Source organism: Microtus pennsylvanicus, chromosome 1 (genome assembly GCF_037038515.1).
Source record: "Microtus pennsylvanicus isolate mMicPen1 chromosome 1, mMicPen1.hap1, whole genome shotgun sequence".
Taxonomy (NCBI): Eukaryota; Metazoa; Chordata; class Mammalia; order Rodentia; family Cricetidae; genus Microtus; species Microtus pennsylvanicus.
The window spans coordinates 205,403,190-205,420,460 of NC_134579.1; the positions used below are offsets into that span (position 1 = coordinate 205,403,190).

Consider the following 17,271-nt stretch of genomic DNA (forward strand, 5'->3'; position numbering starts at 1 on the left):
GCCAGTAATCAGCACCCCTCCAAGGCCTCTGCTTTAACACCTTCCTGCCCTGACTTCCTCCAGGGATGAGTAGTGAAGCGACAGTGTAAATCAAATAAACCCAGTCCTCCCCCTCCCCCCCCCCCACACTGTGTTTCGCTACAGTGTTTCATCCTAGCAATAGTAACTCAGCCAAGACAGTAGATACACTGGACAAAGGAATGACCGGCATCTGAAGAGACACCAAGCAGGGTGGCTGGGGTTCATTATGATAGTGAGAACGGTGGACAAGTTGAAACATAGACTATTTATGAAAAATTTTCACTGGGTACCATAAGAGTTCATAAAGTGTGGCACACTTGAGTGAGACTCTGCCGGTCACATCTGTCGCAAACAGCATAGGCACAAGGGTAGGGAAGGTTTTCTGTAAGTTCCAGATACCAGGAAGGTCCTGATCAAGCCTCCTTAGGATAGGTGTCCTGTCTATGAAAGGCATCCAGCACCTCTCCTAAGGACCTCCAGCGTTATTACAGATCTGCTTTAAAGATGTGGGGGCATCTATTTTAGCCCTGTGGCAAATCCACCTTGTAAATGTATTTCAAGCATAGCTCAGACCCATAGATTTAGAGAGGCACTTAAGTTATAAACCAGAATATAACATCTATATTACAGAGGATGCTGTAACAATGTGTGTCCTTACTGCATAAATTTGTGCTTCATTTCAAATATTTTCTATAATTTTCACAACTATGTACACCTGAACATTCAACAACAGTAATAGCGAATGCTTACTCAGGATTTGGTAAATGCAAGGGCAATCTCCTAAGGTTCGGAGTCCACTGGTTTATTTCAATCACCTGCACAGTCCTGGGGAAGGGGGAGCAGACATTACAATCGACACCACTTCTTAGATAAGGAAATGGAGGCCTCATGAGATTAACTTATTCCCTCAAAGGCATACATGCCGTGAGCCGAACGTTTTAGAAGCAAAACAAGAGCGCATGGGTGCACTTTACTGGGCCTGATGGAGCCCAGGCAGGTCTGACACCCCTGTCTAAAACGTGCCAAGTGTTAAAGACGTCACCTCGAAGGCACCTTTGATAAAGGTCTATCTTTTATTGTCCTACCATATCGGTGCCTTTAAACATCTGGCTGTCGCAAAGGTCTCTGCCTCCTTTTCCACTTTTGCTTTCTCTAACCAAAGGTCATCCTGTAAGTTAACTGGGGTGATGGAGGTACTGATGCCTGAACTCGGTAAGCGTCCTTCTCGCACGTTTTAGTGTTGTGACCTCACAAACTTCAGTGTGAAACTCGAGTGTGGACGCAAAGCAATCGTTTTACATCCGATTTCAGGGCGCTCTAGGAAATGGCCAAGTCCAAAGCTTAGCTAAACCTGAACAACCCATAGGAGGGGAGGGGTTGGGGGAAGCGATGCGTCTGTGAAAACAGTAGCAGGGATTTAAAAAAAAAATCTAAAACTTTTGCCCCTAGAGGCTGTAATTTGACTGCTGTCTTTGGCAAAAGTCCAGAAAGCAAGCTTAATCTCTTTCTGAGCTGCCTCCTCCTCTCTGCCGGGTCCGCCCGCAGGGGCCCCGAGGAGGCGGGCGGGGACCGCGACCCGCGGCGGCGGCTGGAGGAGCGGGGCGGGGCGCGACGGGCGCGTAGTGGGAAAGAGGAAGTGGAAGCGGGCGAGCTGCAGGGCTTGAGGCTGCCGGAGCCGGCGCTGGAGCGCAGCGCAGCGCACCGCGGAGCCTGGCGTTCAGGAGCCGCCCCTCTCCCGTAAGCGCGGCCAGGACTATTCCAGAGACCGGACAAGGGAAGCTGGAGGCCTCGACCACGCACCCGAATCTGCAGGTGGGACGGTCAGAGCGCGGTGTCTGGTCCTGGGGTTGGAGTGGGGTGTGTGTTCCTGAGTGCTACACCTGGGAGGGGTCTGACGATAGCTGGCGGTGGCTGCTTGCCGTCCTGGGAGTCCCCAAGTCCGGGCTCACCCCGGTTCAACCTAGGTCTGCCGCCCCGGTTCTCCCGCCCCTCGCGGCTGCAGTTTGCAGCTCTGTGAAGTTTGCTCAAGAGCCGCTGGGTGCCACCGCAACCCCCTAGTCCAGTGGAACTGTCCCCAAATAGGACACTCGGTGGCCAACAGCGGTGTGGACGGGAGGACAGGGAGTGTACTACGTGCTCCAGCTAGGAGCAGCCCTGAGGGGACAGAAATTCGCATGGACGCCCCATATCAGCTAGTCAGCGATTTTAGAAGTGAACGGGGGAGTTGAGAACCTGTGTCCCATCCGTCACCCGAACAAACGCTAATACCTAGCGGTTGCGACTGTGTGGGCTGTTGGCGGCGGATGGCTGGAGTGGGGCGGGGGGGGCACGCAGCAGGCCCCAGGGTGCCGGCCAGAGCAGGTCCCCTCTTTGTGTCCCGGTAGAGTCTCTCTCTGCACTCAGCAAAGTCGGGACGTCCAAAGGAGAGAGAGGGTCCTTGGCTTGCTCGGTTTCACAATGTTCGTGAGAAACAATGAGGTAGATGATTGCTTTGCATAGGCTGTGTGAAGTTGGTTTGTGTAAAGCTGAATGCGGTGTGTGCATTGCTGGAATTTCATTAAACTCAGGCTGGTCCTTAGCGCTCTCTTTGTACCACCCTCAGGTGGCCAAGGGCTACTGCACCTATTTTTGACGCCCCCAGGGAAAAGCGAGTTTGTCTTGGTGGGGCATCAATCTCAGAAAGCTCCAATCTTCCAGACAGAATTGTTTTGAAACTTTGGAGCACACTGGATACAAACACAGTAGGATGCCAGAATGTTAAGTCCGGGTCAGATTTACCATTTAACCAAATTCCAGGCTTAGATTGCGTTAACTCTGTAAAACCAGTGGTCAAGGGTTATAGTCAGCTTATTTGAATTTTCAGTTTCTGGAGTTCACATATTTTCAAAAAATGGATTTTTTTCTGTTGTTGCTAAACTGCTATAAAAGCGTATCTAAGCCTATCGTGTCTGGGATCTAAAAGCTCTCAACTTTAGCCTTTCACTGTGGGACGTGAGAACAAGCCATTGCTGGTAGCTTCGACTTCCTCACTGATAAAGCCGTGTCTCTGTACGGGAGCCAGATAGTTTGAACTGGCCTCACTCCTCCCAGCGGAGGGTATTCATTTGCTCTATGGTAGCCAACACGTCTATACAAAAGTGAGGGGTTGCTGTTTGATCCTTTAACATCTCTGAGTCTGGCTTCCTGACTCCCGAGTTAGTTTTTTGTCCTCTTGGGATCCCACCATGTCTAAGCCACTAAAACCAACCAGGAAGAAACTTTCTTCTCCAGAGTTCATGGCTTCCTCTCCAAGTGGGTCCCCACCAGCAATCCTTGCGTGACCTCCCTCTCGTTTCTTTTGCATGGCAGATTCCCCAACGTCCTCTGTAGAAGGACTAAACAGAATGAGATCAAACAGCTGTTTGGTAGTCAAATTTGTGCCCTAAGTCTGTCTTTCTTTGGTATAATTAATTTGTCTGCTCTTCACCTTTCCCTGTGAGTCCACTGTTTTCAATGCCTTTAGTATAGATGATTGTTACAACAACAATAACAAAAAAAAAAAACCTTTTAAACTTTCCGTGGGAGATTACAGCTGTCATTCAAAGAGGTTAAATTATCACTTTGTAACCTATAGAAATTGGCAGCCCAATTTTGCAAAACTAAAGACAACCAGTAGTGTTTCACTCTCCGGCTTTGCGCTTGTGATTTCTTTTGGTGGTCTAATTCAGATTTACTAGTTTGTATTCTGACATAAAAATAAAAAATTAAAAAATAAACCCTGAAAAACCACAAGTCTTTTGAACATTTCGCAAACTAAAAGCGGTTTCTTCTGATCTATACTTTTTTATTCTCTATGCTCCACATCCCCCCCCCCACTTTGTGGGTTTTTCTTCCTTTCACTGCTGGTAGTTAGCTCTTTCAAACAATTGCCATCTTGTAATCCTGCCACAGAGGAGATTAGATCTCTAGGCTATTCAAGCGGGATGGCTCTTGGATGATGTGGCCCAGCCTCTGTCTCGGAGATTTAGAATGATTAGGGGCAAGTATTCTAGGATTAGCCCTTGAATATGAAGCTCTTTTCTGGGCCCCATGAGCTTGCAGACCGGGACCCTGCTAGGAAAATTGTTCTGGCCTGACCTGAATGATTTTATAACCAGGGAAAGTAACGCTTATATTAGATCATTCTTTGGTTTTACTCATCTCCCCCCGCCCCCTTTTTATCCTTCCTTCATATATTTCAGAAAGAATGCCCCTTAGCTCCAGAGCTGGACTGACGGTTGAATGAAGTAATCCATATTAAATCCTCGGCACATATGGTGTGCTTTGAAGATGGTAGTTGCTGAAAAGCTGATCCCTGGAGGGAGGGGTTTTGCTGGAAGTAATCCACTGTCAAAACTGCAGTTTAACCCAGCTGTGACTGACCTCCACTACCTCAAGGTGATGGTTGCATGGAGACAAATCTTCGTATTTATAAACTATTTATTTGGGGTTTTTTTTTGGGGGGAGAGTCTTCTCTTCACTTTTCTTAAGTGGGGTCTTACTATGGAGGCCAGATGGGCCTTGAACTCACAATCCTCCCACCTTTGCTGGGAGTACAAGTGAGCGTCACCAGGCTAGGCCCTGCTTCTCTCATTTCTTGACATAGGAGAAGACATGATTTCTAATACAGAGCATTGACATATTCAGGTACAGATCCTCTTCTAGGCAGTCATGTTAGACTTCTGCATAGCAGGCATTTGAGACAGCCATGTTTTATTTCAGGCCTGCATCAGTCTCACTTGGCGAAATGAAAAGTTGACCCCAATCCATTGGCTCATCAGAGCCATGGGCAGCTGTGCCAAGTAGAACTCACTGACAGAAGAGGAGCCCCACATGATTTGGATCTGACTTCATAGCCAGCAATGAATGCTGAGAGGGGGTGCTAGGCATGCCTGCTGGTCTTCTGGAAGTAGACCCTTGTTCATTGCTGAAGGACTTGGCCCCGGGGAACCTAAATACTATAGAACAATTTCATATATGCCTGGCTAACCTCCTTGTCAGTAGTTAGGAGTCCAGTGGAACTCTAGAATAGCTCTCATGTTGGACTCTGAGTATCTTGTCAACCTGTGGATATAGGGTACTGAATATTTTTTTTTTACCAATGAGCTACAGGCCAGGTAAAGATTTCTTCACCATAACATCTTCCTTGGGTGAGCAGAAGTGATCTCTGTACCTGTTTCTGTGACCCTGGCTAAACCAGCTCCTCTGTGAAAGAATCGGGCTTTATTTCCAAAAAAAAAAAAAAAAAAACAAAAGAAAAAATTAAGATATGTGAGAGCAATTTAAAGTATATAAGGAGCTACAGAAAAGGGTTGGTGGGTAATGGTCCTTGCTACTCTTGCAGAGACCTGGCGATGTGGTTCCCAGTACCCACATCTGGTTGGTTGTAACTTCAGATTCAGGGGATCTCACACTCTTTGGCCTCCTCTGGCGCACACACATGCACACGCGCGTGCACACACACACACACACACACACCTGAAGTACAGAGGAGGCATTGGAGATGTAGCTCAGGGGGAGACCACTTGTTGAGTTCTCCTACTGGCCAGGGTTCAGTCCCCTAGTGCCCAGAGCCTTAAAATGAACTGTAGGAGAATTTGTGTAAGTTGAAAGTTCCATTCCATCTTCTGTAAAGGATTTGAACATCCGTAGAACAATCCCGTCAGAATACTAAGAAATGTCTATGTTAAATCACGGCTTGACAGGAAGCCAAACCTGCCTGTTAGATCCACACTTCCATACCCCTGCCCTTTCTCCCTCCCCATGTGATCCTAGAGGAGAGTCAATTTGAAGAGTGTTAATGTTAGGGTGAATTTTTAAAACCAACTCTGGCTACGCCCACTGGTAATAATGTGATGGTGGGGTGGAGGGAGGGCCGGGGTTTTCCCTGGGCCTTTAATTAAGAATGCTGTTTTGGTAGCTGTAATAACCACGGTGCTACAGAGGCCACAGAAGGAGCTTATCAGTAGAAGCCAGCCTGGCTATGGGATTTGGCTAAAAGCTAAGCATCCCTTTGACAGGTGGGGGTGGGGCATCCTTTCAAAATGTCAAAGGGATTGTGAGTCTCATGATAGCTACCGCTTCAGCATGAAAGATCAGACCCATACGCCATCAAGCTATGAGTTAGCTATCGTATTTGGAATACTGTGTTGGGGAGTCATACTGGACACAGGTGAGTGATCTGTGGCTAGACCGGCCTAGAAGAGGAATAGAAGGGGTGAATTCTAGATCTGGTGCTGGCAAACATTCTACAAAAAGCCAGGTTTTAAGTATTTGGGACTTTGGGGTTCATATGCATTTATGTCACATGCTATTTGGTTTGGGTGAGTTTTGTTTGCAATTACTTAAAAATGTAAAAACTGGTGGGCATATGGGTTCATAACTGTAATCCCAGCTCTGAGAAGACTCGTACAGAGAGACTGCATGGGTTCAGGCTTAGACTGCAGAGTAAGTTCCAGGCCAGCATGAAATTCTGTCTGAAGACAGTAAATGACTGAATAAATTCATTTTTAAAAGTATAAAACAGACTCTTATCATCAGCCTTATAGAAACAGGATGTAGGACTGGGGAGATGGCTTAATTGGTAATGTTTCCTTGCAAACCCCAGGACTGGCATCTGTATGTATCAATTTAAAACACAACAAAACAAAACTGCCAGGAGTATTGGCACAGGCTAGCAATTCCAAAAATGATCTGATCTCTGGCACTCCCTAGCGAATCAGCCTGGTCTATTTGTTGTCTTTCAGGTCAGTAAGAGGCTCTCTCAAAAGAGAAAAGAAGGGAGGGGAGGCAGGAGGGTAGGAGAAGGAAGGAAAGAAGGATGGGTACACCCAAGGTTGACATTTGTCCACTAAACAAAGGTATACAGATCATGTGCTTCCCCCTACAACACACACAGAGAATACAGGGTAGCTGTAGTTTGCTACCTGTTCTGTATGAAATATATTTGATAATTACAGTATCATTCTGTATTTCCATGGAGACCTAAAATGAGTCGCTGCAAGGCTACCTGGTATGAAATTGAAATCTATCTTCTCTCTGGCATTCTCCCTTCCCTTTCCACTGTGGTTGGAAGTCTCTGCTGGGCACTGCAGTCAGTTCCCGTGGAAATGGCCACATTGCCACATTCAGCCTGGGGTAGAATAGAGAGGGGAGAGGTTTGGCTGGGGTGAAGTAAAAGCTACACTGAACCTAATTATCCCTGACTATAGGTGGAATGAGGACCAAGCCCTGAGCATGACACTCACCATTTGTGCCCCTGCTGCTCTCTTAGGACCTTCCATGAAGTCCTGTGTCCCTTTTAGTCAGCATCACTTGCCGAGCCCTGAGTGGGCCATCTCGTTTCTCAATGACAGTACATCTTTTCATACGCAGAGGAAGGACATGCTGCCTCTCTAGAGACCTTGTGCATCTCACCGGGCAAAGAGCAGGTGTCTACATCTCTATGTTACACAGCAGCTTATAGCCGAAGCTGTTAAGAAGCCAAAAGAATGTCGCGATTCCTGTTAATTGACATTCTATTTCAAGCTAAGAAAACAGTCTGGGCTCTCTCTTTACCTGCTGGGTCTTACCTATGTATTTAAGACATGATTTCATGTAGCGCAGGCTGGCCTTTAACTCACTATGTATCTAAGGGTGACCTTGAACTTCTTGTCTCTACTTTCCAAGTGCTAGGATCTCAGGCATTCTCCACACCATGGTTTCCTACAGTACTAGGGTCAGACCCAGGTTTGGCGCATGCTTGTCAGTTGTGTTCCCAACATCTCCAGTCCCTGGTTCTCTGTCTTTAAAGTACCTAAGATGAACTGCTCGTTCTTGGGAATGAATGAGATTTTCCACTGTAAAACAATTAGTAATTGATCAATTTCACATAAGTAACTGATCAATGGATGTTAAATTTTATTCGGCTCAGATCCATTGATTGAGAACCTACTGTGCTGAGAATAATGCCTGACCAACCTGAGAGATGGTCTCCATAGAGACACAATTAGGGTGATGGGAAAATCAGAGTGATGGATGTGTTACTCTTCACTGGTCCTCGAGGAATCCTCTAGAGGAGGCAACATTTCCTTGGGACCATAATAATAATGAGTTCTAAGGTCCCTTTGAAATACACCGTATTATCTGCTGGAAATCAAAATGTTAGGCAAGCACTCCACCACCAAACTGGATCCCCAGCTCCAAATATACTATTTTCTACCTTTTTAAGAATTGATGTCTGTGTTTTTGGTCTCACTTTGTTAACCCAAGGCAGCCTCAGATTCTGCATCCCCCTACATCCACGTCAGGCATCCTGCAGGGAAATGTATTTTTATTTATACTGCATGCATATCCATAGCTGCACAGTGTCCGACCGATGCCTTGCCCCAGGACAGAACCTTCTTTCCTGTCTCTTAGCTCTCAAATACTAATTGGATTTGACAAAGAGTTTAATTAAATATTAACATAATAATTTTAAAATATTTCCATACATCTATGACCTGAAGTATTTTTAACAATCAATCTGGTCTGGCCGAAGGGTCTCAGTGAATCCTTCTTAAGTGCGCTTGCCCTACTCGTGTCTTGGAAAGGGGAAAGCTGAGCCCTTCCTACAGCCAGCTCATTCCCTTGGCAGATGTCTGCTGAGGTCTGGGAATCCTTACTGCAGTGTGGTTGCCTCTCTAGAGCAAAGGCGTTAGCTGCCTGCGAGCTGGCGCTCTTCTGTTTTCGAGATTTTACTGAACACGGATGTTGAATGTGCCTTTGCCCCTCCCTATCCCAGGAGGCCTACTGGCCCTGTGATGGAGAAGGTTTGGGTTTTTTGTACAATCAAGCAGCAGAGGCTGCGCTCCATTCAGGACGCCTTCGCTGCTCTGGCAAGCCTCTGGCTTTTCACACCAAGCTGACTTCCTTCCAATAGGACTCCACCCTCCTCCTGGTGAAGGACTGATGGGCTGCTTCAGTCAGTGCTGGTTTCTCTGAGCACCCTCTAAACTCCCAGCCCTGGTCAGGACCTTTGCTCCGCACCCCTACTTGGAGCCTGCTCTTGTCCACAGCTCTCTCCCCTGCTCTCCTGTGTCTTTAACCCCTCGGTGAGGGTGAGCATGCGCGTTTACTTCCAGCTGTGATGACGTGGACCTTTGTGCTGCTGTACTCTTCATCTCTGACACATCACCCAAGTCCCTAGCCCCCCATGTCCCTCCTATCACCCTCTCCGAACCTAACTACTGATGTCCGAGCAAAGTGCCCTTCTTGTACCGGGTCTGACAGGGAGGATAGATCAATGCCCGGCCCAGGAGAAACAAAATGCAGGCCCTTTCCCCTTCCTGAGATACCCTTCCCTTCTTCCCTCCACCTTCCCATGTGACTAAAGATCCCCACGTCCCTGGAGGTCTTCAGAACAGACACCCGGCCTGACTGAAATCTGAGTCTTGGGGAACAAGTAGCTGCAAAGCAGAAGTCATTCCTTCGCATTCCGAGGATGCGTGTTAACCACGGTCCGGCTTGGATCAAGGTGATTTAAAGCTGCCACCAACCTGTGATGAGAAAGTCGGCGAAGAGCTGAGGCCACCAGGAGAAGGGAAGGGGCTCTCAGAGCTCAGCCCCCGTGGCTGTGATTACAGGCGTCCTCAAACCCTGACATCTGCGCTTCTCTGATGTGCTGCACGGGAGAAAGACTGTAATCGGAGGCATAAATGTACCACCCTGTGTTTGCTCCCTTGAACCGCATAGCCCTGTTATTAGTGTAAGTATCTCTGTGGTGCTAACATGTTAGAGCTGCCTCAGAGGAGGACATGGCTCCTTTCTGGAGCGACTTACTGTTAACATACCCGGTGCCTCAGACGTTTTAACCTCTGAAACTACTGAGCACAGGAATGACGGTGCCAGAGAGTAGGTCTAACTCGGGGGTTTGGCATCACTGAGGGGGAGATGGGTAGGGGAGGTTGCAGGGAGATGTGGCTTTTAAAAATGAACAGATTTCATCTGGACCTTTCTTATCCTCTATGGGAGGCTCGATAAGGAATAGCAAGGGTGGGGCATAGAGTAATGCGATACCCTGGCAACAGATGGGACATGGGGACTGGAGGGGTTGGTTAGTATTGCCTCACCGAGAAAAGTGCACTAGGAGTTCTTTGGAAGCTTCTGGGGCACGGTTATAGAGACAATCACGGTGGTCTTGGCTCCTGGCCACTTTTCCTCACTATCTGTGTAAAGTGTTCCACTCCCACACCACACACATGTGCCTGTAGCAACTGGGTGTTGGGTTCGACTGTACAGAAGGCTGTTTAATCCAAGTCCTTCATGATATCCAGCCTCCAAGATACTATAGAGATGAGAGGAATATGAAAATAGCGATTTCAGGGCCCACACGTGTGCCCCGCCACAACGAAGCCTAAAACCCAGGAGGTTCTTCAACAGTCCTGTCATGAGGACTTGTCCTTTTCACTGCTGCCTTTTGGAACGTACCTGAAATGGAAGCAGACACTGTGGGGTTCTCAAGACAGCTGGGATGTGTTCCATACTGAGCAATGACTTTCCAAATTCGAAATTCCCCCAGAGGAGGGGAATAAAGGAAGACTCAGTCTGTGTTGTGATCTGTCATGTGTCAAAATTTTGTCCAGCCAGGTTCTTTTGCTTAAAGAATTTCTAAATTGGAAGTCGGCATTTCTTTGCCCCTAATGTCTTACAGAAATGAGAGGGCTAGAGGAGTGGCCCAGTGGGTACAGTGCTTGCTGAACCTGAATTTGGGTCCCCAGTACCCACAGAAAATATAGGTGTGGCAGTGCACACTTCTAACGCCAGTGCTGGGGGAGGGAGAGAAGGCAGAGACAGGTGGGTTCCCAGAACTTCATGACCAACCAGTCTAGCAAATCCGTGAGTGCTAGGTTCAGTGTGTGACCCTATCTAAAAGAATAATACTAATAGCAATTATGATAGTAATGTGGAGAGATTCCAGAAGATACACAGTACCAACCTCTGGCCTCTATTTGTTTACACACAGGTATGCCTATCCATGCATACACATGTGTGCACATGCACACACACACACACAGAACCATTTTTGCACTAGCTAAAGACATACCAACAGCAACTGTTCCAAAACTCACCTTAGTTTTAGATTGTTCATATATGCAGAAAACACTTGGCGAATGCTCAGATCCTTCAGTGAGAAAATTCGCCACCTCAGTAGGCATAATGAACGTTCATAGCACTCCTGTCTAATATCATCTTGTTTTATCCCCTGTTCTTTATTGTTATCCAAATTCAAGTGCTGCTTTGGAGTCACTGACCATGGAAACACTGTGTGCATGGAAAAGACGTGTGTGTTTTCCTGAGGTCTCAGTGAAATAGTGAACAGTATGAAACTGGGAAGGGTGCATCTGTCACCAGAAGGTTAAATGCCACCTAAACTAGGGGTTTACAACTGTGTAATAAAGACTTTATGAAGCTGGACATGGTGGCAACCACTTGAAATCTCAGCACTCTGGATGCTGAGGCAGGAAGAATCAATAGTTAAAAGTTAGCTTGGGATACATGACAGGATCCTGGCTCAAAGATACTAAAAGGAAAAACAAAACCAGACGTTCTAAGCTTTTTAAGCTTTTAGTGCATCATAACCTGGGTAAAGAGCAGCTATCCTACTGCGGTTTTTGCACATCATGTTTAGTTTTGTGCTCTGTTACTAGGTAGCTGGAGCAATAAAACCAACATGAAAGTAACTGGGCAAGTTTACCTGGGTGTTACAAGGTTACACGCTGTGTTTCCTGAGGCGGCAGTCCATCATTCAAGATAAGGAAGAGGGGCATAGTCCATTTGATTGGCTGTGGGAGAGATGGATTTTCACGTGGGTACTTCAGGTTACCCGTTTGCTCAACAATCATGCTTTCCTAGTTCTGCGTGTGCAGTAAAGAGCCAAGCTGGACGAGTCTGGAGTGACTTGTCGACGCCATCCAATCGCTTGAAAGGGAGCTGAGCAATTCGGTGGGGCTGGAGAGCACAGCGTTTGACCCGTTGGTGGGAAGACGTGATCGGAGGGTGCATGCTATGCATCTGGAACTGTAACTAAAGCCTGAGACAGCCGCCTCCTAAGGAGAAAGTGTTTAACTGTTTATTAGGCTCACTGTTGTAGAGGGTCTGGTCCGTGACTGGTCAGCCCGTTTCCTATGGAGCCTCCGAGGAGGTACAAAATCACAGGAGCAGCATGTCTGCCATGCAAAACCACCAATCTCACTAGGAGCCAGGACACCAAATGAGTGAAGAAGGCTCAGGGGTCTATGAATTTCCTAAAGACCGCCCACTAAGCCTTACCGCCTAAAGTGCCCATCACTTCCCAAGAGTGCCAAGCTAGGGACCCAGCCTGGACCTCCTAAGCCCTTTGGAACACTGTGTTAGCCAGCTTTCCATCACTATGACAAAATGCCTAGGATAGACAACTTATGAGGAGGAGGGGTTTGTTTTGATCCACTGTGATTGGCCTGCTGCTTTTCACTTGTGGCAAGGCAACATATCATGATGGAAGCCGTCACAGGGGGAGTGGTTCACATCTTACTCACCAGCAAGCAGAGAGGGGGAGTCCCTAAACTCCACTTTAAGGGCACGCTCCCAGTGACCTCACTTCCTCTAGCTAGGTCCTAATTCTTAAAGGTTCTACTAACTCCCAATAGCACCAGAGGACTGCTGGGAGATGGACAGACCCAGTATTGGAGAGACCGAGCATCTAATCCATGGGGTTTGTTTGGTGGGACACTTATCCAAATGATACCAGGGACCTTCCAGAGCCAAACCGCAGAGAGTAACCTCAGGCAAGGTTGAGTCATAGCAAATGAGTGATCTTGAGGATATCGCAGGGAAGAAAAGATAAGTATGGAGAATCATGATTGAGGAAGAGACAAGCACTATGTGTGTGCAGGATGAGATGTAAGTGAGTCAACACGGAGGAGGGAGACAGATGCTAAGCTGTGCAGGTCTTTGGGATGTTGAAGATCTTGGCCATGATTCAGCCTGTGATGTCAGGCGATGGGTGGGTCTGAAGCTGAGGAGCTGCATGCTCTCCTTAACAGCTAGTGATTTTTCTGGCTGCTATGAAGAGAACTGTGTTAGAAAGTTCTGGAAACAGGCAGAGCTGCAGCAGTACAGAGGGAGGTCAGTAGCAGAGGAATCGATGAAGAGGAGATGGATTTAGAACTGAATGTTGGCCAAGATGTACTGGAGAGATTTGTGGGATAGTGAGTGGCATTGTCACCAGGATTTGCTTTGCTTATCCAACTCCATGTCTCCCTTCTGTCTCCTCTACACAAAGTAAGCAGAGTAGCACATGGCTGGGCATGAAGCTCTCCATGAAGCTATAAGCTCATCTCCCTTTCTATTCATAGGCCCAGGATCCTTCCTTTCAGCTCTTAGTTCCCTCTAGTCCACCACTTAAGATGCGGTGTATATGTGCATGGGTGTATGCTTATGTAGTTGAATAGATAAGTTGAAGTTCTGGTGTCAATCATCGGGTGCTTTCCACCTTTTGTTTGAGATTGGCTTTCTCGTTGGCTTAGAACTTGGCCAAGCAGGCTAGACTAGCCAGCCTGTAACCTTCCGGGGAGCTTCCTGTCTCTGTCCTCCCATCTCCCATCTATGGGGTCACAGCAATTGTTGACGTTTTATCATGTGTGACTCATGAGTCCTCTTCCCCCTTTCCACCAGGGAACCTGATCTTCTAAGGGTCTCCTGTGAGGAAATGGCAATGGTCTTGTCATGCTCAGAGGACAGAGTTCTACAAGGGATGGGCAGTGAACACGCCCAGTTTCAAAGCACAGACTTTACTACAACCTCCCAAAATGTCTAAACTGAGAAGGCATGCCCAGGAGAGATCATTACTGCACCAAAACCACTTTCTATAGTCCTGTTAATGAACTGTTAGCTCAGACCTCCCTGGTGAGTTTTCTTCCCAGCTTTTTTCTCTTTACTCTCATTCCCACCTCCTTTCCCTCCTCCTCTCTCTTATTTATATCTTTAGCTACCTGCTCGGAAATCTATTTCTCAACTGATTTGTGAAATAGAAATTGTTTTGTTTTGTTTGCTTGCTTTGCTTTTATTTCTTAAAACTAATTTCCATATTAGGAGAGAAAGTGATTTGGTTCATATTTGCCCTGGAGGAGCTGGGCATCTAGAGAGGGAGGGTGGACGACTAAATGGCCATTGAGATGAACACATCATGGAGCCTCAGAGATGGTTCAGTAAGTACAGCATCTACTTCACACATGTAAGCATCCGTCTTTAGATCCCAAGAACCCGTGTAAAAAGCTGGGTGCTGTGGTGGGCACCTGTGAATGCAACACCAAATTTGAAAAGTCTGCTGTTATTATTCTCAGGATCCGAATTCTTGACTGTAGGGAGATCCAAACTGGAGACTCTTAAATGGTGCAGTAATGGCCCTGTGGTGTATAATCTCTGTTTGCAGAGATGTGTCCAAAAGACCCTGTCATAGAAAATAATAATGAAATTCTAGTAGCCTAGTTTTAATGGTTATGTTGATTAGAAAATGGTCAAATGACACTTCTCCTGGAATATTCTGACTTAAATTTTCTGCCTCAAATCATAAGGCACATAAGTCCCAATTGCTTTTCCGAAATAAATCACTAAAAGCAGGGGAGGACACCATGATGCAGTAGGTTGGTCTGAGCCTCCCACTCCTATTTGGAACCTTCTGGAATTTATCTAGCTGGCTTTTGCACAGTTGGCTCAAAGTCACCCATGCAGAACTGGACTCACAGTCTCTATTTCCAGACACACCTCTAGCTTCCTGGGATCCCCCTCCGATGCCTTTTCAGTTCTTGTTAACAGCGCCACAATTCAGTGGTCACAGCGAGACATTTTCCTTCCCTTCCCTGCATGCTCTGGCCAGTCAGAAACAACTTCTTGAATGAACCTCTGTCGGTATTCACCTACCCAGGCCTCTTTCCCATCCTCTTTGAATCCTGCCTCCTGCCTGGACTATCAGACTATCCTCCGAGGCTGTACTGGTGGATCTACCTAAAGCAAATGACAACACTGAGTGTATTTCCACGGACCTGTTCTGTTGACTTAATTCCAATGAAGGTTGGTGGGAAGCATAAGGCAGAGAGAGACACAAGTCCCAGATATAAGGCATTTAGAGCTTCTTGGTCACATCTGTCTTTGATACCTCAGGATCAGCCCAGAGGCAGACACATGGGCTTTCTTTCCAAAGCACCCAGGATCCAGCTACTTCATCTAGTTGCCAGTGATTTTATTTGGTCCAATCATTGTCACCTAAGTTATTGCCATAGGTCTAATTTTGTCCCTTTGCTTACCTCCAACCCTCCCACCCCCTGTTTTCTATACAACACTAACTTCATTGTTAGTTATGCTGACCTCTGTGAGTCCCCACCTTATCTGGCCAGAAGCTATTTCATGGAGTGTCCTAGGAGATGCTCTCTGACCTAGCTCCTGTATTGCTCTCATCTCATCTCCTGATCTTCATTGGCCCATTGACCTTTTGTGATTCCCTGGTATCCCATGCTCTAGCCTGTTTTCATGACCGCTGCCTGGACATCCTTGCCTATCTCCCAGGGCCTTTATTTATTGTCCCTCTCTCTTGCTGGCTTCCTGCTCACATGTCCCCTTACTAAAGAAGTACCTGATACCTTCCATGGACCTGGAATCCATAGAATCCTTGCAAGCACATCCTTCTTGCCCCACCTCATTTTTATGGATGCCTTTTATCCACAGCTACCATATTGCCTACTGTCTGTCCTCCCCACTGTTACCACAGCAGAGGTCTTATGCCGTTTGCTGCTGTGTTTCCAGTGCTTTAGCGCAATGCCAATGGTAGAGAGAAGATTAAATGTTTGTTCTTAAATTGATGTCACTTTGTCAATTGCCATCTCTTCCTCTATTTGGTATGTTCTGGTCCCCAAATCTTTTACATCATGTTCTAAAACAGACACTAGCAGTCCAGAATATTGTGGGTGGCTGAACAGTGGTGATGATACTGGTGGTGGTGGTGGAGGTGGTGGTGGTGGTGGTGGTGGTGGTAATAATGATGTGAACGTGGTGGGATTGATGGTGATAGTCAGGATGATGGCGGTGATGGTAAGTAGAGAGGTATGGAGGTGACAAAGGAGATGGAAAACCCCCCTCCCATGACTCCCCTTTCTCCATCCTCGCTCTCACTTTCCAGAGCTTCTAGAGAAGTATTCAGAGGAACGCCCGACTCTTTCCAGGAGAGCCTGCCCTCTAGCTCCATCTTATCTAGAAGATTCTGTATCTGTTCCCCAGATCCTGCCCCATTCAGGCTCTACCTCCCTGGTCCTCATCAACATAATCAGGACAGCACGAGATGTGATGGTTAAACATTTAAACTCTGGAGCTAGACAGCTTCATCCCTGAGAGCTTTACAGACCGTGGACAAAGTGTTCAGCCCCTGTAAGCCTAGCACGGTCATCTTACACATAATAAATGAATCCCAACTTCCTGGTGTTATGAGGATTGGATCCAGTCATTTTTTAACATGTTTGCAGAACCCAGTCCCAACTTAAAGAAAAAAAAGTTAGGGAAATGTTAGCCATTATTTTCACCAAATTTCCTTAAAGCAAATTTCATAAAATGAAAATAATCCTCTTATTTCTCAAAAACTAGATGTTTTTGATTTGTTTTTGTTTTGTGTGTATTAGCTCCTTACCCTAATATAGACTGTCATTTTATCCACATCTTGGATTTGACTACTACATAAAATAAATATCATCTGACTATGTGAAGATTGTGTTGATCTGCCCACCTCTTGCCTCCCTTCTGTGATCTAATTGACATACCATAAATTGCTGTTGCTTTATTATCTTTCTAAGTTCCTTGCAGGGAGGAACAAGCCCTCTAATTAGGGAAATTTGCAGACAGAGCTAAGTGGAGAACATACTGCAAAGAAGCCCCATCTTCAAGACTCAGCAATTATGAACGTAGTGCCAACCCTAGTTCATCTGCTTTCCCTCCTCCACTTTAAATTATTAAAAGCAAATATCATGACTAAGGTGTAGTCTCATTGCTAGGGCAGGCTCAGTGAATGTAATGGTCTAGATTTTGTTCCCAGCTGCTTCCAAAGAGCAGGTCCTCGATAGCAAGTTATTTTGCCCACAGATACTTCAATTTCAGACTAACTTTTCCATCACTGCCCAACTCTAATGAAAATAACACAGCTCCTTAATGCCCACTTCTACCCTGTCTGTGGTCTATTTAAATCCTATTAGAGCA

At 46.6% G+C, this 17,271-nt stretch overlaps 1 protein-coding gene across 3 annotated transcripts in view; it reads left to right on the top strand.

Annotated features, from left to right (window-relative positions):
* Positions 1-1,676: 1,676 nt before the first annotated feature.
* Plekhg1 (pleckstrin homology and RhoGEF domain containing G1) overlaps positions 1,677-17,271 on the top strand; it is a 216,957-nt gene continuing 201,362 nt past the window's right edge. The window contains exon 1 of one of the 3 annotated variants that reach the window (XM_075949674.1): positions 1,677-1,833. The gene's annotated coding sequence lies outside the window, so the exon portion shown is untranslated. The remainder of the gene's footprint in view (positions 1,834-17,271) is intronic. The other 2 variants (XM_075949703.1, XM_075949680.1) reach the window with 2 other exon arrangements.